The sequence below is a fragment of the Narcine bancroftii genome, chromosome 9 (genome assembly GCF_036971445.1).
Source record: "Narcine bancroftii isolate sNarBan1 chromosome 9, sNarBan1.hap1, whole genome shotgun sequence".
NCBI classification, from domain to species: domain Eukaryota; kingdom Metazoa; phylum Chordata; class Chondrichthyes; order Torpediniformes; family Narcinidae; genus Narcine; species Narcine bancroftii.
Window position 1 is genome coordinate 27,978,602 of NC_091477.1, and position 23,434 is coordinate 28,002,035.

The 23,434-nt window shown below is 39.3% G+C and overlaps 1 long non-coding RNA gene across 6 annotated transcripts in view; it reads right to left on the reverse strand.

Annotated features, from left to right (window-relative positions):
• Positions 1–23,434, reverse strand: part of LOC138743362 (uncharacterized) — a 39,304-nt gene that overhangs the window by 7,052 nt on the left and 8,818 nt on the right. For 2 of the 6 annotated variants that reach the window (XR_011344830.1, XR_011344827.1), the window contains exons 3-7: positions 23,268–23,411; positions 21,430–21,506; positions 21,068–21,163; positions 14,419–14,490; positions 12,059–12,286 (exon numbers count right to left, since the gene is read on the reverse strand). This is a non-coding gene — a long non-coding RNA (uncharacterized lncRNA). Of the gene's footprint in view, positions 1–12,058; positions 12,287–14,418; positions 14,491–16,413; positions 18,717–21,067; positions 21,164–21,429; positions 21,507–23,267; positions 23,412–23,434 lie in introns of those variants that run through there. The other 4 variants (XR_011344829.1, XR_011344828.1, XR_011344832.1 and 1 more) reach the window with 4 other exon arrangements.

Sequence of the window (23,434 nt, forward strand, 5' to 3'; positions counted from 1 at the left end):
GGGCTCACAATTACATTGACCATAAAAATCTATATGGGGAAGTCACCTGTATTTATACTATAGTATCTATATTGTACTTTTTATTATATTAGTTATAATTTGGCCCCTATATGATCCAAGTATGACTTCCATATCTTAACAAATATGTCATATTTGTTCTTTAAATTATATATAATTTTTTTCCATAGCTGTTGTCCATTGTGCTAAATGTAGAGAAGAGTCAGATTTCCAAGTAATTGCAATACATTTCTGAGCTAAGGCTATTTTAACAAATGAAATTTGGAATTTAGTTTATTCATTATTTATTTTAATGATGAGGTTGTCTTTGACTCATTTGGTTGTCTTGTGGCCTGTTAGAGTTTTGATCCCTTGCCACATGCACCTTGTGTTGCTAATGTCACACAGCTGTCTATGGATCTTCTGTATGTACTCATTGTTTGCCTTCCAGATTGCACAGGAATATTTAGGACTGGCTGATCTTAGTGCTGTCTTCTCTTCTGTTCTGAAGGCAGTAAGTATCACGAGCTCTGAGAAGGGCCTGGACCTCTGGATTCAACCATGGTTTCTGGCTAGCCCTGCTTGTGAAGCATTTGATCTCAGTGACGCCCTCAATAAACTTACTGATGTAGGCAGTCACTGATCTCATGTACCTCTTAATATTCACATGACCGTTATTGATGGCTGGCACCCTGAATTAGCTTTTTGTTTTTTAAAAAAAAAACCCTTTCAAATCAAAACAACCTTTTGATTCAAAAGTGAGAATACAACTAACCAAACTAAGGGGATGAATTTACTAGCAAATGCCCTGCCATTAATCATGCAACTTTAAAAAAAGAAAATGGAAGAGTAGTCAGTAATATTTATTCATGTATTTTATTCTGTGGTTTTACAAGTTGAATTCATAAAGTTTTGCATTTGTAGCTCTGGTTTCTTATAAAAGGATTATTCATGCCATTCACATTATTTTTTGGAATATTTCTTTTAAAACGATGCATTGTTAAGTTGAGAAGAAAGTGGAAGATATGTTTGTTAAGATTAATAAACAAGTTTGTTAATAGTTGTTAGTGCAGCATGGTTAGTGTAGTGGTTGGTGCAACACTTACAGCGCCATCGATCAGGACTGGGGTTTGAATCCCACACTGTCTGTAAAGAGTTACATTCTCTCTGTGTCTGAGTGGGATTTCCCCGGGGTCTCCAGTTTCCTCCCACCCTTCAAAGTGTAGTGGGGGTTGTAGGTCATTTGGGTGTAATTGGGTATCAGGGGATTGTAGGCCAAAAGGGCCTGGTACCATGGTGTATGTCTACATTTAAATAAAAAAAACTATAATTTTAAATTTAAAATGTAAACATTTAGATTTCACATTCTCAGCACTTCTCAATTTACTTCAAGGATAATGAAGAAAGTTTGAGCCCTTTTGTAATGAGATAATAGGTCAGCTGTATGTTGTAATGCCTAATAATTGTACCAGAACAATTACTGCATCACTGGTTTCAATCGAAGATTGGCTTCCCACTATAACTGTAAAATGCTGTTTGATGATATACATAAGACTCTGGTTTAATTCAATTTTGCTCCACACTTGACATATCCAGGAGATAAATCTCTTGAGTGTTATCCAAATTGTTTAAAGGACAAGTTAAAAAAAAACATTGCAATGAGGGCGAGAGGATGCTGTCCTGGCTTCCTCCCACCATTTTCAGTCACACACTCCCAGGACAATTGTGCTGTTGAAAGGCAGAGTCCATTCCCTTGCCACAAAGTCAGAGATTTCTGCATGAACATCAACATTTGCAAGAGAACATAATAGAGTTGTTTGTAAAGATAGGGGTAAATAGAGAGCAAGAAGTGGGAAATCTCTGAAATACATATATTTTAATGCTAGGAGCATTGTAAGGGAGGTCAATGAGCAGAGCGTATGGATTGACACTTGGAAGTATGATGTGGTAGCGATTAGTAAAACGTGGTTGCAGGACGGATGTGATTGGTAGCTAACTATTCCTGGATTTTGTTGCTTTAGGTGTGATAGAATTGGAGGGGGCAAGAGGGGGTGGTGTTGCATTGCTTGTCAGAGAAAATATTACAGCAGTGCTTAGGCAGGATAGATTAGAGAGCTCGTCCAGGAGGCTATTTGGGTGGAATTGAGGAATTATAGACCACCTAATGGGGAACAAGAACTAGAGGAGCAAATTTGTAGGAAGATAGCAGATATTTGTAATAAGCACAGGGTTGTGATTGTGGGAGATTTTAATTTTTCAAATATAGATTGGGAAACCCATTCTGTGATAGGGCTGGATGGGTTGGAGTTTGTAAAATGTGTGCAGGATAGTTTTTTTTAAAAACAGCAATATATAGAGGTACTACTAGAGAAGGGGCAGTGTTGAATCTACTGTTGAGGAATGAGATAGGTCAGGTGATGGAGGTAAGTTCGGGTCCAGTGATCATAGTACCATTAGCTTCAATGTAATTTTGGAAAGGGATAGGACAGGGCCTAGGGTTGAGGTTTTTGATTGGGGAAAAGTAAGATTTGAGGAGATGTGAAAGGATTTACAAGGAGTGGATTGGGACAATTTGTTTTATTGGCAGGATGTAGTAGAGAAATGGAGGTCTTTTAAAGGTGATACTTTGAGGGTACAAAATCTTTATGTTCCTGTTAGGTTAAAAGGTAGGCTCAAAAGTTTGAGAGAGCCATGGTTTTCAAGGGATATAGGAAATGGTTCAAAAGAGGGAGACCTACAATAAGTATAAGAAACAAGGAAAAACGACGTTCGGAGAATACATTGAATGTAAAAAGAATCTTAAGAAAGAAATTTGAAAAGCTAAAAGAAGGTACAAGGTGGCTATAGCAAGCAGGGTGAAAATAAATCCCAAAGGGGTTCTACAAGTATGTTAATAGCAAAAGGAAAGTGAAGGATAAAATTGGTCCCTTAGAGAATGAGAGTGGACAACTGTGTGTGGAGTGAAAAGAGATGGGGAGATCTTGAATAATTTATTTTCTTTAGTATTCACTAAGGAGAAGGATATTGAATTGTGCAGGGTAAAGGAAGCAAAGAGGGTAATTATGGTGACTCTAGTGATTAAGAAAGAGGAAGTACTAGAGCTTTTGAAGCATATGACGGTGGATAAGTCTCCTTGACCTGACAGGATTTTCCCAGGACCTTGAGAGAAGTTGGGAAATAGCAGAGGCTCTGACAGTGATTTTTCATATGCCATTAGAGATGGGGAGAGTGCCGGAGGATTGAAGTATTGCACATGTGGTTCCATTGTTCAAAAAGGGTTCAAGGAGCAAGCCTAGAAATGATCAGCCTTTAAATTTGACATCTGTAGCAGGTAAATTAATGGAAAGCGTTCTTAGAGAGTATATATAAGTATCTGGAGAGACGGTCTGATCAGGAACACTCAACACAGGTTTGTGCATGGAAGGTCATATTTGACCAATCTTGTTGAATTTTTTGAAGAGGTGGCTAGGAATGTTGATGAGGGTAGAGCAGTGGATGTTGTCTATATGGACTTCAGTAAGGCCTTCGATAAGGTTCCACATGGAAGGTTAGTTCGGAAAGTTCAGTCGTTAGGTATTAATTTTGAGATAGACCAATGGATTCAACAGTGGCTGGAAGGAAGATGCCAGTGGATAACTGGTTGTCAGGTTGGAGACCAGTGACAAGTGGTGTGGCTCAGGGATCTGTATTGAGTCCATTGTTGTTTGTCATATACATTAATGGTCTGGATGATGGGGTGGTAAATTGGATTAGTAAATATGCAGATATTAAAATAGGTGGAATTGTGGATAATGAAGGTTTTTAAAGATGGCAGATGGAGTTTAATGTTGAGAAGTGCAAAGTGCTTCATTTTGGTAGGAATAATCATAACAGGACATACGTAGCAATTTGGGAGGGCATTAAAGAATGCAGTGGAGCAGAAAGATCTAGGAATAATGGTGAATCGTTCCCTGAAGATAGAATCTCATGTGGATAGGGTGGTGAAGAAGGCTTTTAGTATGCTGGCCTTTATCAATCAATGCATAGAATACAGGAGTTGGGAAGTGATGTTGAGGCTGTACAAGGCATTGGTGAGTCCAAATTTGGAATACTGGGTGTAGTTCCGGTCACTAAATTATCGGAAGGATATCAAGAAGGTAGAGAGAGTGCAAAGAAGATTTACAAAAATGTTAGCTGGGTTTCAGTATCTAGATTAAAAAGAAAAATTGAGCAAATTAGGTCTTTATTCTTTGGAGCATAAAAGGTTGAGAGGGGATTTGATATTGGTATTTAAGATTATGAGAGGGATAGATAGAGTTGATGTGGATAGGCTTTTTCCATTGTGAGTAGGAGAGATTGAAACAAGAGGTCATGAGTTAAGAGTTAAGGGGCAAAATGTTTAGAAGTAAAATGAGGGGGAACTTCTTTACTCAGAGAGTAGTGGCTGTGTGGAATGAGCTTCCGGGAGAAGTAGTGGCAGCAGGGTCCATTTTGTCATTAAAGGAAAAATTGGATAGGTATATGGATGGGAGGGGAATGGAGGGTTATGGGCAGGGTGCAGGTAGGTGGGACTAGAGGACTTGAAGGGCCAAAATGGCCTGTTTCCATGCTGTAATTGTTATATGGTTAATATCTATAAGCATTTAACTAAACCATCTACATGGGATAACTACTTGCCCCCACTGTGAGAGAAATTGGGTGATTATATGTTTTTCCAGGATGAGATGTTTATATACATCTTCTTGCTTTTCAATTCTTTGTAAACTTTCTAAAACTGTGGTAATGAACACAATGAAAACATTATTTATTTTAAACAAATAATTAAAAAAAACTGGTGTTGGATGAGAAAGACTTTTTTGACAGCTGAAGAATCTTGCACTAAAACTCATACTTTGAAATATATTGAAACTGAGATTTGGACACACTGGCATTTGGCAAAACTGAAACTTAGGTCCTAAATCATTAGCTATTGAGGCTCCTTATTTTTTTTTTTGCATTAATATTGTACTGTCTTTTGCAAATATATATATGAAAAAACTCATTATATTGCTGGAACATGTAACGAGAACCACTAAGGCTTGATGATCAATTAATTTTGTGTTTGCAGTTTATACAGCATTTCCTTTTTAGGTCCAGTATCTAATTAATTTTCAGAACTGGAAATAGACCTGTAGATTCATTGAGAGCTGTATTTTTTTTTAAATTAAGATGTGACTTTTTAGCTGACCTTCTTGAAAGCATTATAGTTTTCACATTATGGGAACTAAATTGTACAAAATAAGTCTAAAGAAAGAAGAGTGAATCTCTGCCGGGCCAGACTGTGGGAAGAAGAGTGAATCTCTGCCGGGCCAGATTGTGGGAAGAAGAGTGAATCTCTGCCGGGCTAGACTGTGGGAAGAAGAGTGAATCTCTGGTGGGCCAGACTGTGGGAAGAAGAGTGAATCTCTGCCGGGCTAGACTGTGGGAAGAAGAGTGAATCTCTGCCGGGCCAGACTGTGGGAAGCCATGTACTTCCCACAGTTTTCCCATAGCTGTTATGCTAACTGGAAATAGAACAAAGAGGCTCCTAGAAACTGCCAGTACTTAGTTTTCACTGATGTAATCTTTATCCATCTTTGTAAATTTGTAACTTTTACAATTTCTGTCAATAACTTGAGATCATTCCAAGAAACAAAACCAGAAGTAATTGCTACTCTTGCCAGGCTGAAAATTTCAAACAAAACACATCTCAATTGCACAAACAATTTAATATGTCAGTAATTATTTTGATTTGAGATTCCATTCACTTCTGGTCAACCCCTGTAAATAACCATGTGATATATAATTATACTATTTATTATTATGCAGAGTTCAACGAGCCAAAATCTAAGAAATTAATTCAATTTCCATTAAAACCCCTGGTGTCCAGACTTCAAGTGAACGGCAAGAAAATTGAAATTAAATTTTACAAATTAAAATAAATAAGAATAAAACAGGTAAAAAATACGCAAGTTTACGTTCTCTGAAGTAACACAAACCTTTGGCGAAGATGGAAATACATATTCAGCCAGTGGAGTGCTTTGGTTGTGCTTTATTCATAGCAGCTGTTTGAAGAAGGTTGTGTGAAACAGCAATGACATCATCCAAGGTGAAGAGCTGGTTGATACCGCTCGCCCTTGGGGTGACTCTCTTAAAGTATCTCCTTATCCCTGCTTGGTAAAAGTCACCCTGGTCAGAGGCTTCATCTGTAAAATTGGTGGGGTTGGGGGGGATAATGTTATTGTTTGTCTTTTGGGCGGCTCATGGAGGGGGAAGAACCACAGATGCAGCAACGGTTAAATGTTTTAAATACGGTAAATGTGACTGAAAGTAAAATGCTTTAAAGTTTATATATTCATCCAAGTGAAATTTGTTCTAAGTACAATGGTGTATTTTTGTCTTTTGACTTTTAAACTGTTTATTCTTAAGGCATTATAAGAGTAACCAGAAAATGGACTTTTCCAGCATCTACCAATCCTCAATGGTGCTGGATACCAGGGGTTTTACTGTAAAATGGTTTACTTTAGAATTATTGTATTCCCCCAATTTTAGGCCCAAAATTGGGGTGGTTTTTGTATGACCCATGTAAAAGTTGACCCACCCTCTTTTGGCCCCAACTGCCTGCCCATCTGAGCTCTCGATACCCCGACAGCAGACCCTCACCTTGCCTGCTCACCCACCAGAACTCCCAATGCTCTGGCCGCCCACCCATCCAAGCTTCCGACCGCAGATCCTCGCCATGGATGCCCACCCATCTGAGCTCACGACTGCAGATCCTTGCCCTGGGCGCCAGCCCATCCAAACTCTTGACCCCCCCCCCCTCCCCCGGGCCACTCACTCATCTGAGCTCCCATCTGTGGATCCTTGCCCTGGCCACTCACCCACCCAAACTCCTGATGTCCTGGCTTCCCACCCATCCAAGCTCCCAACCGCGGATCCTCTCCTCAGCTGCTCACCCATCCAAACTCCCAATACCCCTACCACCCACCCATCTGAGCTCTTGACGCCTTGAACGTTTCAGAGGTCAAAAGTTGGACCCGCGTAAAAGTCATTTCCCTTTTTTGGCCCTAAAAAATGTGTCCAAAATATTCAATGATTACACAAGTTTATATGGTAATATGTACTTCATTCAAGTAGGGATTGCTATTTTAATTAGATCTTTTGTATCAAGTTGAACAATTCAATGTTTCATACTGAATTGGCTTCATCTTTCATTGAAATAAAAGGAGCCAGGGGTGGCATTTCTTTTACGGTTATGGAGATATAGTGTGGAAACAGGCGCCCACCCACCCCCCCACCCCCCCCAAACTTGCCCTTGCTGACTTGCCTGTGTTTGGCCAATATCCCTCGAAACCTATTCTATCCATGTATCCATTCAAATTTTTCTTAAACATTACAATAGTACCTGCTTCACCCTCCTTTTCTGGCAACCCATTTAATACTCCTTCTCCCTGCTCACCAAATTCCCCGACTCTGGGAAGAAGACAATCTATTCCTCTAACGAAATCACCTCTCGCCTGTTCAACCTCTCCCTGCAGCTCAGGTCCCTGAATCCAGGCAACATCTTCAGAAATCTCTGTACCCCTCCAGTCTGACAACATCTTTATAGTAGTAAAGTGACCAAAACTGAACACAACATTCCAAATTACCAACATCTTGCATAACTGAAGGGACTTGGTTCTCTTTCTCTTATTATTGGGGCACCGGGAAGGCTCATGGTGATTTTTTGTTTAACTTTTGCCTGCCATAAAGTCAAAGTCTATTGTGTACATTAATTTTTTGTATTGTTACATGACAATAAAATGAACCTTTGAACTACCACATGACCTCCCAATTTCTATACTCCGTACATTGACTGATGAAGGCCAATGTGACAAAAGCCTTTATGACCACCTTATCTACCTGTGCTTCTACTTTGAAGTAAATATGTATTTGTACTCTGAGATCCCTCTGCTCTACCATACACTCAGACCCCTACTATTCACTGTGTAGGTCCAACTCATGCTCACCTTCCCAAAATGCAACACCTCACATTTTTTCTATTAAATTCCATCAACTTTCTGTTCACCTGTCCAATTGATCAAGATCGTGCTGTAATTTTTGTCAACTGTTTTCACTGTCTGTACCATCAGATACTTTAGTTGAGCAGGGAGAGTCGAGGCACAGTTCTGCTCCGAAGGGTTCGACCACCCTCTTGTCATGCCAATGGCTCCATACAGGCCATTGTTCGTTTTTAAACTAAAATGCTGCAACCACACGTCTGTGCCAAAAATAGTGGCACCTGTGCCCGGCAGCGGTCACGGGGTTGGAGACTCCAGATGAGCAACAGACCGGCGCAGGGCAGCATAAACGGGGAGAGCATTCCCCCCCCCCCCACCCCATTGGAAAGGAGAAGCAGAAGAGATGACCCAACAGGACGGTGACCACAATGGCAGACCTGCAAGGGGTTCAGTGGCTGAAGGACCCACACAGGCTGCAGACAACTTACAGTTAGGGGTCCCATGTGGGCTGCGGGTTGCTGGAGACTGGCTTATGGGAACCAGGTATTGGAACCGAGATTTGAGAGGGTAATGAAGGCAAGAAGGACTGCTGCAGGCCCTCGAGTGCTGAAGGCTTCCTGATTGTGTAGGACGTTTGGATCTGGAGTTCAGGTTGCCCATGGATCAAACAGGAGTCTGTGTGGCTGCAGACATTGCGGGGGTGCTGGAGGCAAATCAATGGACACTCAGTGACTGAAGGGACTCCCTTTTGCTTCTTTTTCTCTCGCATGGTAAGGAGACACTAATAATGACTCTTATGGCAGGCAGAAGGCAGATTCATGTAATATTATATGCTCTGTACTATTATATGATCATAAAAGAATCTTGAATCTGCAAACTTGTGTATCATGTCGTGTATGTTTTCATCTAAATCATTGATAATAGATAACAAAAAAACAATTGGCCTGGCCCTGAACCTTGAGGTACACAAATACTCATAGGCCTCCAGTCCGAAAAACAACCTTTTACCATCACCCTCTGCTTTCTGGTGAACATTTTACACGTTGTTATTTTGACTGTTATAGTAAGTTCTTAGTATTTGTGTTTATGTCACCATTCACTCCTCTCAATTGAACTGAAATCTATTCAATTACTTTTATTTTCTTTTACATTTGCACTCTGCCTTCAAATAATGTTTGATTTTGTGCTTATTTGACCCAATTACTTTTTAAAATGATTGCTCAGTCACCCGTTTTTATAAAAATAAATTGGAGTCCCTTTCAGGTACGCTAGGACGGTAATTGCATCTCTAAGAGGCTCTAAGAGAGAGTTAGATAAGACTCTAGTGGGCAAAGGAGTTGAGGGTTATGGGGATAAGGCTGGAAAGGGGTACTGATGGTAGTGATCAGCCATGATCTGTAAAATGGCGGTGCTGGCTCGACGGGCCGAAGGGCCTACTCCAGCTCCTATTGTCTATTGTCTATTGTCTACTTAACTTACTTGACTTCAAAACGTACTGGGGGTTTTAGGTCAATGGGGCAGCACAGGCTTGTGGGTTGAAAGGACCTGTTACCGCTTTGTATGTCAACATTTAAAAAAAATTAAAACTGTTAGATATTGGAAACAATACTGGGAACTGATCCTTGAGTCAAATTAAAAGTCAAATTCTAATTTTTATTTACAGAGTACCACAAGTTTCCACAAGTTATTTCTAAACATTAAGCGAAATGAATTTTAGAAGAATTATTCATGATTCATTGTTCATACTGTTTAGTCCCATAAATAATAAAATCTCTTCATACATTTAGAGTCACCATTTTGAAAGATTGTACAAAAATATTTAAAATGGATTGAAATATTTACCTCAAATAGCATTGAGCAATTGAGGTTACGTATGATACAATATAACTGGATACACAGGCTATATATTACACCTCAAAAGTTAAATAAATGGGACCCAACAGTATCTGACAGATGTTTTCGCTGTAAAAAGGAAACGGGAACAACAATTCATGCAATATGGACATGTGAGAAAGTGGAAAAATTTTGGGAAGATCTAAACCAGATATTAAATAAATCACAAAAAGTAATATACAAAAAAACCCAGAGATCTTCCTCCTAAGTAACATAAAAAACAAAGAATTTGGACTTGATTTAGATGGTGCACAAAAAAGATTTGTTAGGGTAGCCCTAGGTGTAGCAAAAAATGTATTATGTCAGCCTGGAAATTAGAAGATAACTTGAGAATACAACAATGGTATATAGAAATGAATAAATGTATTCCATTAGAAAAAATAACATATAATTTAAGAAATAATATTTCAATATTTGAACAAATATGGGAGCCATACATGAAACACAAATAGAGAAAACCTACCGGGGACATCTACCACCTAAAATGACAAAAGGAGAAGGGAATGAAAAGAATTGACTCAGTGGAATTTCTTGTTTATTTTTATTGAGTGACAACATTGTTTGACGGGTTTAATGTATCTTAGATTCTGAACTTTAAATGAATGGGAGGGGAGGTAGGGAGGGTGGGATGGGAAGGGTGGGGGGAGAAATCGACACTGTATATATTTGAAAAGGAAAATGTATGTATCTTGATCAATGTGGTTTATAGTGTGAAAAAAAAATAGCATTGAGCAATTAATCAGCCTTTCTAGCAAGTTAAATTTATTAAAATATTCAATTTTCTGGTACTTGTCCTTGATCAACATAGATACAAAAGTGTTCCAAACTGTTCTAAACTGATCTCCCCGATATTAATATCATTCTGAAACAAAGTTAGGTTCACCTTATCAAAACTGACTAGGTTCATGTTATCTTTGAGCTGTACCACATTCCACAGACACTGTTTTACAATAGGAAGGGCCCTTTCTGGGCAGTATGCTCAACCATTTAAAAAAAACCAAGCACTCCATTAATCATTTATAATTGCTCATGATCACAATGGGTTTGATAATTTAGTGGTTTCAGTCATGTGGCTGATTACCATTACTGTATTGTTGCTAATGAAGACGCTGTTTACATCCGGTACCGCACGGATGGCAGTCTCTTCAATCTGAGGCGCCTGCAAGCTCACACCAAGACACAAGAGAAACTTGTCCGTGAACTACTCTTTGCAGACGAATCCGCTTTAGTTGCCCATTCAGAGCCAGCTCTTCAGCGCTTGACATCCTGCTTTGCGGAAACTGCCAAAATGTTTGGCCTGGAAGTCAGCCTGAAGAAAACTAAGGTCCTCCATCAGCCAGCTCCCCACCATGACTACCAGCCCCCCCACATCTCCATCGGGCACACAAAACTCAAAACGGTCAACCAGTTTACCTATCTCGGCTGCACCATTTCATCAGATGCAAGGATCGACAATGAGATAGACAACAGACTCGCCAAGGCAAATAGCGCCTTTGGAAGACTACACAAAAGAGTCTGGAAAAACAACCAACTGAAAAACCTCACAAAGATAAGCGTATACAGAGCCGTTGTCATACCCACACTCCTGTTCGGCTCCGAATCATGGGTCCTCTACCGGCATCACCTACGGCTCCTAGAACGCTTCCACCAGCGTTGTCTCCGCTCCATCCTCAACATCCATTGGAGCACTTTCATCCCTAACGTCGAAGTACTCGAGATGGCAGAGGTCGACAGCATCGAGTCCACGCTGCTGAAGATCCAGCTGCGCTGGGTGGGTCACGTCTCCAGAATGGAGGACCATCGCCTTCCCAAGATCGTGTTATATGGCGAGCTCTCCACTGGCCACCGTGACAGAGGTGCACCAAAGAAAAGGTACAAGGACTGCCTAAAGAAATCTCTTGGTGCCTGCCACATTGACCACCGCCAGTGGGCTGATAACGCCTCAAACCGTGCATCTTGGCGCCTCACAGTTTGGCGGGCAGCAACCTCCTTTGAAGAAGACCGCAGAGCCCACCTCACTGACAAAAGGCAAAGGAGGAAAAACCCAACACCCAACCCCAACCAACCAATTTTCCCCTGCAGCCGCTGCAACCGTGTCTGCCTGTCCCGCATCGGACTTGTCAGCCACAAACGAGCCTGCAGCTGACGTGGACTTTTACCCCTTCCATAAATCTTCGTCCGCGAAGCCAAGCTAAAGAGAAGATTGTTGCTAGCCCTGAGCTGTATTGCTTAACTGTTGGGAAGAGGGAAGCACTGACAGCATGTGTACACACTCCCAAGTTGATGCTAGTTTAATACTATAACAATAGCAAATGCTGGGAGTTTTGTCCTCAATGTTGCAGCAAAATCTTGGCCAAAGAAGCTTTGATCTCAGATCTGTTGTGTAGTCATGGAGGAATCTAATATACAAACAAATGAACACACAAATTAGGAGCAGAGTTGGTACTCAGGCCCTCAGACCTGTTCTGCCACTCAATGAGGTCATAGCTAATCAGACCTCAACTCCATATTTCTGCCCACCCTTTATGCAGATCAAAAATATTTACCAACTGCTACCACCATTATTTAAATGAGGCCCAAAGATCAACAACCTTGTGAGTTAAAGATGTCTTATTTCAGTCTTAAATGGACAATACCTTATTTTTAAACAGTAACCCCTAGTTCTTGATTCTCCCAAGTGAGAGTCTAGCCCACTCTTTCAAAATCCGAGTCTTGACCCCTCTCACTTTTCTGAACACCAGCAGATACGCACTTTGTCTGTTCAATCCTAAATAACTTGTCCATTCCAGGTATTAGACAACAAGCCTTTTCTGAAATGCTTCCAATATATTAAGATTAAGGAGTACATTGTTCTCCCGATCTGGTCTCTGCAATTCCTTATATGTGAAGCAGAATTTCCTTCGTTTTGTATTCAATTCCTCAAGAAATAGATGATTCTGTGGCTCTAAACTTTTCAAATTCCTTTCTATACCTGCATGCCAACATTATGCAAGTCATGGGCAAGGAAAGACTGATCCCCTTGTACCTTAGGGTTCTGCACTCTCCCACCATAAATATGCTTCTTTATGTTTCTACTGAAGTGAATAACTTTACATTTTTCCACTTTATGCTCACTTGCCAATCTCAGATTAATTGACCTGATCTACATATCTTTGTCTCCCATGTGCTTGGGTCTCATCCGCAGTATCATCCAGCTTTGGTAAAAACTGCAATTTCAATATACCACTTGATATTTTATTACTATGTAATTATTAAAATATGGTTCAGATAAGCATGTATAAATATTCAAATACATGTATTGGATTCTAATTGCATTACCTATTAAAAATAAAACCTCAGTTCAATGTTCTAAATAGGCAGCGGTGCAGTGCTTCTGGAGCTCACCTGAAGTGCCGCTCAGGCACCTCATCACTCCGGGCAGCCCACGCTGAGTGCGCTCCTGGACCTACAGGGTACCGATTTATTCCACGGCTGGTCGTCCTCCTTTCTCGCCCTACCATTCGCTCTCAACATGGCGCCCACAAGGCCAGGTCTCGCAGACCTCCTGATCACTGTTTCTGGTGAGCTCCAGCACCTAAAAAATTAGCACTGCACCCCTGTAAATAGGCTTCCACACAAATTGATGAAACTATCAGTCTGGCAAGTTGACTAACGCCTGTCACATCATTCTTCTGGATGAATTGTCATGCATCTCCCCGAGACTAACCATTACCTTGGGCAAGGTCATGAGGATGATCTGGACAACATTAAAGTGCTCCATATCAGTGTTGAATTTATGCCAATGAAGCATGTGGGATCCCTGAACCACAAATGAAAGATGACTGTAGAGTCAATATAATCTTCCAAATAATCCTTGAGTGACTAAAATAGCCCATATGTATGAAGGACATATAGGATAAAACATACTGAAGAATCTTTCTTGATCTGACAGGACCAATAAAGAAATGAAATATTTTTATAAATCAGAGTTGGTCTTTGATAACATCTTTGGCAGTATGCTTCAATACAACTTCACCACTATATGGGCAGCTCTTCATAAGAATAATTACTTTTGCGAGAAAAATGCCTTTAAGTGATTTCTTGAACATAAGAATGCATTTTGAGTGTTTCTTGTGAACACTGCACTGATGTAAATGATCTATGGCCTTTCCACACATAAAACAAGCATTTTACGGACAATCTTATGCCATGGTGGAAGTTCACGCATAAAAACTCTCACCATGATCCAAACTGTGAGAACACCACAGCTAATGTTCCTTAGCGGCTTCAGAAAGCAATGCATCTGAGATTTGAGTTAAAATCTGCCTGATGATCAATCAAGCCCTCTCTATTATCCACATTGTACCTGAATCATATCCACCTGTTAGCATACTTTGTAACAGGGCTACATGATAACAATCATTGATATGTTATCAATAATTTCTAATGAAGCTGACAAGTATTTTAATGTAGAATGGTCTTTCCTGTATTTGATTAGCATTTATTGACATACAGCCATGTTTAAACAACTTGTTAATCTGTTTGGACTCACCACACATCTCCGCTTGTTACGATATGTAATTCACTTCACTTAGGCTGAAAGATGTACTTTCTGAGTGACTGTCTTGATTGCAAATAAAAAGTACAAATTTATACATTTTTAGCAGAATTATCACATGGAATCCACCAAAAATTGCAAATAAACAGAATGGAAATATATGTCTAAGGTGTATTTGACTATAATCACCACAGCTGTGGCTACCCAAGCTCACCAATATATAGTCCGATCCCAAAACAATTGGTGTAGTGGTTAGCGCAACGCCTTTACAGCGCCATTGATTGGGACCTGGATTCAAATCCTGCACTGCCTGCAAGGAGTTTGTACGTTCTCCCTGTGTCTGCATGTGTTTACTCTTGGGGCTCTGGTTTCCTCCTACCGTTCGAAACATACCAGGGGTGTAGGTTAATTGTGTGGCACGGACTCATAGGTCAAAATGGCCTGTTACTGTGTTGTATGTCTAAATTTAACATTAAAATTCAAAATTTAAAACAATTTGATCTGACTCTATAATTGTCAATGTCATTATGCAAGATCTTAATTGCCACACAATTTGAATTTATATTAAGATGGTCTTTGATGCATCAAACTTTCATTTTGCATTATAGATAGTTAAACATTCCATTTCAATAATGTCAATAATTTATATTCAAATAGTTCTGATAAAATTAGAACTGCAGTAGTTTGTGAATTAGGGAAATCAAAGACATTTCTAGACCTGACACAAAAGGATATGGTGTATTTACCATGCCAGAAATTCACCATTACCATATATTTTGGTTTTACCATTGCCTTTTCTATGTAGATTTATTTGTGGCTACTTCTATGATATAGCTCAATGCTTAGGCAGAATAATTCTTGCCTTGAAAATGAGGAAAACATAACTCATAATCATCTATTTTTTCTTTTCTCCATCTGGCATCCGGACACCCATTCTGTCAGCTTTCTCCAGGAGCTCCATTGAGAGTGTGTACAGCATTGGATCAGAGGTCAATTCAAAGGATGATAAGAGTGGCAGAGAGGATCACTGCGGTCTCTTTTCCCACCACTGATGTGATCTACTGGGATCGTAGCTTGAAGAGGGATCACAAAATCAATGAGGACCCCTACTACCCCAAACAGAGCATCTTTCAGCTACTCCCATTGGGAAAAAGATACAGGAGTATCAGAACTACCAGGCTGAGAAATATGGGCAGTGAGACTGCTTATTCAAACCCTGTGAGTCTCTACTATTCATATTAAAATATTTATTTACATGTTTATATGTAATGCATATGTATCATGTGTCTGTGGTTTTGCACCGAGGACTGAAGAATGCTATTTCATCTGGTTTTACTTATATAATCGGATGATATTAATCTTGAACTAAGACTCTTTTGAAAGTCCCCATTGTACCAACCTCCACCACCAGCCCTGGCAATGCACCTACCACCACCTCACTGAGTGAAAGAATTTACCCCTGACATCTCCCCTAATCTTTGCTCACTCACCTTAAACATTTTTATATTATAATGCATGAAATGAGTGCTTTGTACATACATGCACAGCATTCTCGATTGCTTTGATGGTTACGGTATTAGGTGAAAGTAGAATCAAAATTTTGGCAGCAATTATTTCATTGTAACAAACAAGTTAGAGAAGAAAGTCAAAAAAAGGCAAATGAAGTGTTGCCTAATCTAAAATAAACTTGAAAAACATAACCATCAGAAATGTAACATGTTAACAGCTGTGGACAGATTTAGAATGACATCCTGCAAGTGTAACAGGCTTACTGATAGAAGTGAGGGTATTGCAACTACTATATTTAAAGAACTGCACCATTCGTGTATAACTTTAAACAAATATAACGAGCTTTTTCAAACAAGAAAACTTGTTGATATAAGCATTGAACATTTCATTTTAAATTTTCATTAATAATAAGATGAAGAACAAATATAATTTAGTCTAGATTAATTGAAAAACATTTTAATGAACAGATTTGGACATTATTTCATGGCTGTCAAGATCCAGAATGTGAAAGATTAAAACTATTTTGTACACATGGCAGTTAGGACTAGCATCAAATATACATATACAGATCAATCACAATGGAGGTCAGATGCAGAGAGTTATGAATGCAACTTAGACCATCATATGATTTGGAAGAATGTAACCTATCTAAGTATGCTGATTACAGTAGATTGAGTGGAAAAGCAAATTGAACGCAGCGTGCGAAAAGTCTGCAAAGCTACAGATAAAGCTAATTGAGCAAGGTAGCAGATGGAGTACAATGTTGGTGCAAAGGAAAATTAAAAGATCAGATTATTATTTAAATAGTGGAAAATTCCAGCATGCTGTTGAGCAGAGACTTGGGACTTGTTAATGAATCACAAAAGCTTGTTTTGTGAGTGTAACAAGTAATCAAGAAAGCAAATAGAATGTTGGCATTCATTGGTAGATGGTTTAAATTTTTCCCAGCTCTGCTTCTACAGAGCCAAAAACAACCCCACTCCTTCCCCAGTCTTTTCTTTAATTTCCTCTCTTCCGAGTTCCACCCATATCCAATTAACACCTTTTGTCTCTTGGTCTGTACTCCTCCCCCTACCCTTTCTTCTCTCCTCCCCAGGCTTTTAATTCAGGCACCTGCCTGCTTTTTAGTCATACCTTGAAGAAGGGCTCAGGCCCGAAACATCAGTTACCCGAATATATCTTTACCTCCTATGGTTACAGTGAGTCTTGCTGAGTTCCTCCAAAATTTTTGTGTTTTACTACAATCACAGCATATGCAATCGTTTGTCTTTCACTCCATGATTGAATTTAAGAGCAGAGAGGTTCTGCTATAATTGTACACAGTACTAATGAGGCTGCACCTGGAGCATTGTATGCTGAGTTCTTGTCTCCACTGGAAAAAAAGATAGATTGGCTTTGGAGGCTGTGCAGAAGAGGTTCACCAGGTTGATCCCAGAGATGAAGGGGTTAGCCTCTGAGGAGAGAGCGAGTAGTCTGTGGTTGTACTTAGAGGAATTCAGAGAAATGAGAGGGGATCTTAAGGAAACACAAACAAAGGAATAGTTTAGAAAGAGACTGAAAGTTGCTTCATTTGTAAGTGAGACTAGAATTAGGGGAATTCAGGGGAGTAGGTTTGGCATGGAAATGAGAAGGAATTGCAATTCCCAGAGAATGGTGAATCTATAGAACTCTCTGCTCAAGGAAGTAGTGATACCGCCTCATTAAATATATTTAAGACACAGTTGGATAGTAGGAGAATTAAGGGTTATGTGGAAAGTGCAGGTAGATGGAGCTGAGTCCATGGTTACATTTGCCATGAACCCATTGAATGGCAGGACAGGCTCCACAGGCCAGATGTCCACCTCCTCATGTTTTTATGTAACTTTAAGTAATTTTATCCATTGCATCAAAATGGTGATTCCACAAGCTCCAAGAACACTGAAAAGTTTCACATCTCCATGATTGGCACCTTAGTGACCATACTAAATGTTTTCCCGCTCAATCAGCAGTGCAACATTGCTGTGGTCTATACCTTCCACAAAATGCACATCTTCTGTTACTCTTCAAGCCTTCTCTGATAACAGTTCTAAATCCTCAACCTCAAGAAAGACAAAAGATAGTGCATGTTCCCCTCCAAGTCCTGACATCTGTATATATTCCTTCATCTTTGCTGGAATTCCTCCCCGTGCACTGCAGGAGTACCATCCTTGTAAGGATTGCAGAGATTCACCATTACCTTCGCAAGGCCAATTCAGGATGGGCAATAAATGCCGGCCTTGCGTGCTTCCCTCCCCCCAAAAAAATACATAAATATCAGAATTTATTACCATGAATTTTGTTGTTTTGGGGCAGCATCAGTGAAAACATTCATATAAACCTCCTTACAACAATAACTAAACATAGCGCACGAAAAGTCAAAGTAAGGCAGTGTTTTGGTTCATTGATTATTCAGGAATCTGATGGCAGTGAGACGAAGCTGTCCTTGTGCCAATGAGTGCTTGTCTTTAGGCTCCTGTACCTTTTTCCCCAATCGTAGTAGAGTGAAAAGGGCATGGCCTGGGTGGTGGGGCTCCTTAAGGATAGAGGCTGCTTTCTTAAGACACCACCTCATGTAGATGTTCTTGACAGAGTGAAGTCTGGTGTTCATGATGTCGCAGGCTGAGTTAACAACCCTCTGGAGTTTTTTCTTGCCCGAGCATTGGCACCTCCATATAAAGCACTTTTCTCACATTGACCTGTGTTCTTCATGGTATCATGTGAATTGGTTTTTACTGGATGATATTACCACAGTTATAATATGAAATCTGTAAAAAATTTTTAAAAACCTAGCTGATTGAGCCACAGTTCTCAGAGACAGCTGTTTGCAGACATATTAGAATTGGATCTCTTTTTATAAATGATTCTCCCACTCCTTCTATTCATTGGTAACTTACATCTATGAAATTTCAAACAATGTTCTCTAAAGTTTTGAGGCTTATATTTAAATTTGAGATTCTGAGTCAATTTGAAACACTTTTAGACAATGGATTCTTTTTTTTTTGTTTTTTGAATGAATAAATAAAGTTTAAAAATTCTTAATCAAAATGTATTTTAGATTTCTATCTGCTCAAAAAACTATCAATTTTATAAAAGGCTATTTGAACATTTTCAATTGCTTCCATCCCAGTCCACAAAAAATCGATCGTTGCTAGTTCCCAGAAGCAGCGCTTGCAAAATGCACCCATTTATGGACAATTAATCAAACCTATGTGAAAGAAAATCTTGAATGAAAAGTACCATCTACCAAGTGCTAACATTCAAGCCTTTTCTGTACTGTGCTTCCTATACCGACAGCTGTTTGCATGCTTTCTGAGGAAAATGCTTGTAAAACTGAAGAGACTGATGAGATCGATTCTGACTTAAGCTGGATAATTTTGGGTTTTGCTGCTTTAGAAATACAACCATGTAGTTTCTCTCTCTCCTCTGTGGTACAAGAAAATAATTCATTCCACCTTATTTGAATATTTACATAGCTGATACAATATTGTGTTAGTCAAGTTGATATTCACATTTATTATCCAATTTAGTTCATATTATAAAGATGCTGCCTGGCTTACAACATCTGGAGTACAGAGAAAGATTAAGGAGACTGGGACTTTATTCATTGGAACGTAGACAGTCGAGAGGGGATTTGATAGAGGTATTTAAAATTATGAAGGGAATCGATAGACTAGACATGAGTAGACTCTTTTCCCTGAGGGCAGGGGAAGTTGGAACAAGAGGGCATAAGTTAAGGGTAAGGGGGCAAAACTTTAGGAGAAATGTTAGAGGATGCTTCTTCACTCAGAGAGTGGTGGGAGAATGGAATGATCTTCCAGAGGAGATAGTTGCAGCAGGGTCCTTTCTGTCATTTTAAGAGAAGGTTGGATGTCTTCATGGATATGAGGGGGTTGGAGGGTTATGAGCAGAGAGTGGGAGAGGAGAACAAGTGGAGTTGTTCAAGTGAACTGGCACAGACTCGAAGGGCCGATATGGCCTGTTTCCACGCTGTAAATGTTATATGGTTATATGGAAGTGAAGAGAGAGCAGTCTCATTGAACGTGATGCAAGGGCCATTAAAAAGGCTCCTTTTTGGGAAAGCAGGAATAAAAATAAATAAAGCAAATATTCAGATGGACATGTTTGTAGCAGAAGGTTTGCTTGATCTTGAAAACTACATTACTTAATCATTCTTTCTTTATAAATTGACAAAAACCTTGAATCCCTTAGATTGGTGATTGCAGGAGCCATTACTGTAGCACAAGTAATTTGAATAAATTGGAGGAGTTTATTATTGTGGTCCTATTGTGGAATAACTATTTCACTAAAACCAGATCTCAACATGTATCAGCATTTGTAGAAATTCTCATTCATATGTTATATTCTAGGCAGAAAATAAAAAAGGGCTAGCTTGAAAAAGACAGCCACCTAGTGGATTTCAAAGGATTGGACCTGATGGCATGGAAGGGAGACACAAGCTTGGGACAATTATTTACAGAAAACAAATGCAAGTGCCAACAACCACACAATGATTAGCTCCACCAGCAAGACACAAACCAACTACTCTCATTTGAAATGAACTGCAGCTCTTTGGGACTTCGTTTCTGCGTGACTTAGAGTAAGATCCACATGTTGGTGGGGACATTTACAGTTCCTGTGCTTTGTTGAGATACACTACGTTTTAGAGCCAACAAATGCTCATGCCTCGTTTGTCTCCTTTCTCTGTACAAAATAAATTAAAGTCACTTGTAGGAACCAAGGAATGATCTTCTGAAGAAATGCCTGTTCCCAGGTAATCACAAAAATGAGGTTCCATTATCTTACTTACTCCAGATAAAGATATTCTTGTCTTCATGTAGTCTAGTCAATTTGAGTATGAGAGCTTGTTCAACCTTTGTTAAAATCATTCATACGAAATGATACACAGTTTTGTTTTTACACCCAGCGACCTTGATTCATAGTTTACAGCACACATTGTGTGACTTAACAGAAAAGAAAAACATTTTATATTTTATGGACAATAGATTTATATTTTTGAAATGTATTCATTGTTTTTGATTCTGTTACTGGAAAGTACATAAACTATCATTGTATCAAATAGAAAAAGAATCTACTTAGAATGAGAAGATAATGTTACCTTGAGTATGTGCCATGTTTCACCACTGTATCTGGATCCAGTGCTGTGCTGACACCATCTTTATTAAGTTGTGACTCAAAATATTTAGAGCTATAACTAAACCAGAAAGAAGGGATTCTGTAAACATATTGAATAGCATTTGATGTCCACAGGATATATTCCCTGAAGAATGCACTTAAATAAATGACAATGAGTAATCACAGGGTACTTTAATCATACTGGCCAATTCTGTGATTTTGTACACAAAGAGCAGAGTGTCCTCATCATTCTCCCATCCACAAGTGTGTTCCAGCTTTTGGCTTGGATGTAATTTATTATCTCTTTGTTGTTGATGTCGAGTCAAAGATCAATCAATTCCCTACCTGACACAAGTGTAGTAGGGGGTCATCATAAAGACTGCAGCAGCTCAAGAATGAACACCATCACCTTCTTGGAGAACCTAGGGAATGGCAGTAAATAAGATTTATGGTGGCGCTTTTTCCAGGCAGGGAACAACAACAAATACATTTTCTGTGAATTAGAACAAAAACTATAAAATTTCAATGGCAACAGCCAACATTTCATATAAGCTTCCCATCTCCTAAATGTGCATGGTGCCATCTACTGGTGAAAATATTCCCTGCATAATTCATGTCTGGGGATACTTGAGAAAAAATTGAGCTTAAGCATTTTGGTTGATTTTCCTTTTCAGATGTATTATCATATGTGCCACTTCTCCGAGTGCCCCGTGGAGTCCAGTGGCAGTTAGGTTTTGCAAGAATGCACATAACTCAGGGCAACAAAGGCTGCAGATGCGGGACTCCTCTGATCATTCCTCCACATATACACAGGAATTTCTACACATATACCTGTTGCTGTAACAATATCATAATTATTACATTTTGCAGTAGACAGGAGGTTGCAGTGGATGTCCTGGCTAATCTCTAGTTTATTATGCCACATTTTTGACTCATTAGGATAATTTTAGAATGATCCTGGGTCTCATTGATAACTATTGCATGCTTGAATTCTTGAATGCTATCCACAACCCAAAGGCACCCAAGGGCTCACCTCATTTTGACACTAAACCAGCAGAGTAGGACTTGTACTGAGAAAGTTCCTATTTTTTTCAAATATAAGTGAATCTCTTCAATTAAAATGTTTTCAATTTTTCACAGTTCCAAGGAACAATATTGTTTTCAGGATATAGTTTAAATTGCAGCCAACTTGAAAACCTATTACACATGGAACTTAATGCCATGGGAGAGAAATTTGCTTTTGTTTAATAAAAACCCATTATATTTCATGGGTGGCACGATTGGTGTAGCGGTTAGCGGAACGCCTTTACAGCGTCGGCGACCGGGACTGGACCTGGGTTCGAATCCCAAGCTGTCTGTCAGGAGTTTCTATGTTCTCCCCATGTCTGCGTGGATTTTCTCCGGGGGCTCCGCTTTCCTCCCACCCTTCAAAAATGTACCAGGGTGTAGTTTAATGGGGTGTAAATTGGGTAGCACGGACTGGTAAGGCCGAATTGGCCTTTTACAGTGCTGTATGTTTTTAATTTTTAAAAATCCTCAACATTGTAAAATGCTAATTTCATTTTGAGTCATGACAAATGACTCATTTCTCTATCCTTGAATATTTTAAAAGATGACTCCAGTATCTTCATTATTAAATTGGTAAACAAAATAACAAATATTTATCTTTAATGTTCATTTTACATGATTCAAATCATATATTTCATAAAAGGTATATTTTGAGCAAAACATACTCTTCTCTTTTGTTTAAACCAAATTATGTTAATTATCCTAAGACTGTGACATAATAGAGATTAGGCAAGACATCCACCATATTCTCCTCTCTGCTCCAAAATGCATACTGTATATTTCAGTGGATAAAGCGACCTTCAGATAAGATTTCAATCTGAATTTCATGGCTTTAGCTCATATCAGTGGTATAAATGATCCCAAAACATACCAGTACCATATGTGTGTTTACTGAGCTGGTGGCTGGTGGGTATGGCCGGTAGGTGGGTGAAGGACCATTGCAAAGTGATTCAAGGTTCAGTCTGTTGCTGTGTAATTTTGTGATCAAAGCATGGGAATAAAGTGAAAGTAATGACTAATAAACTCTTTCAAAAAGTGCGGTATCTCTAGTGCAATGGATAGTACGAAGGATGTTTTATTGTTGGATACTGACGATGAAGTGGAAGCTGACTCACCAGATTCAAACTGGGACTGGGACCTGTATGATGACGTGTAAACAGCGAGACTCCGGATGTGCTGTTGAGTTCTTTGCCTCAGACGATGAAGCTTGTGATTTTCAAGGATTTTAAATGTGTGTGATTTTCTTTTTATTTTATCTGCTGAAATAGATGGCAATTATGAT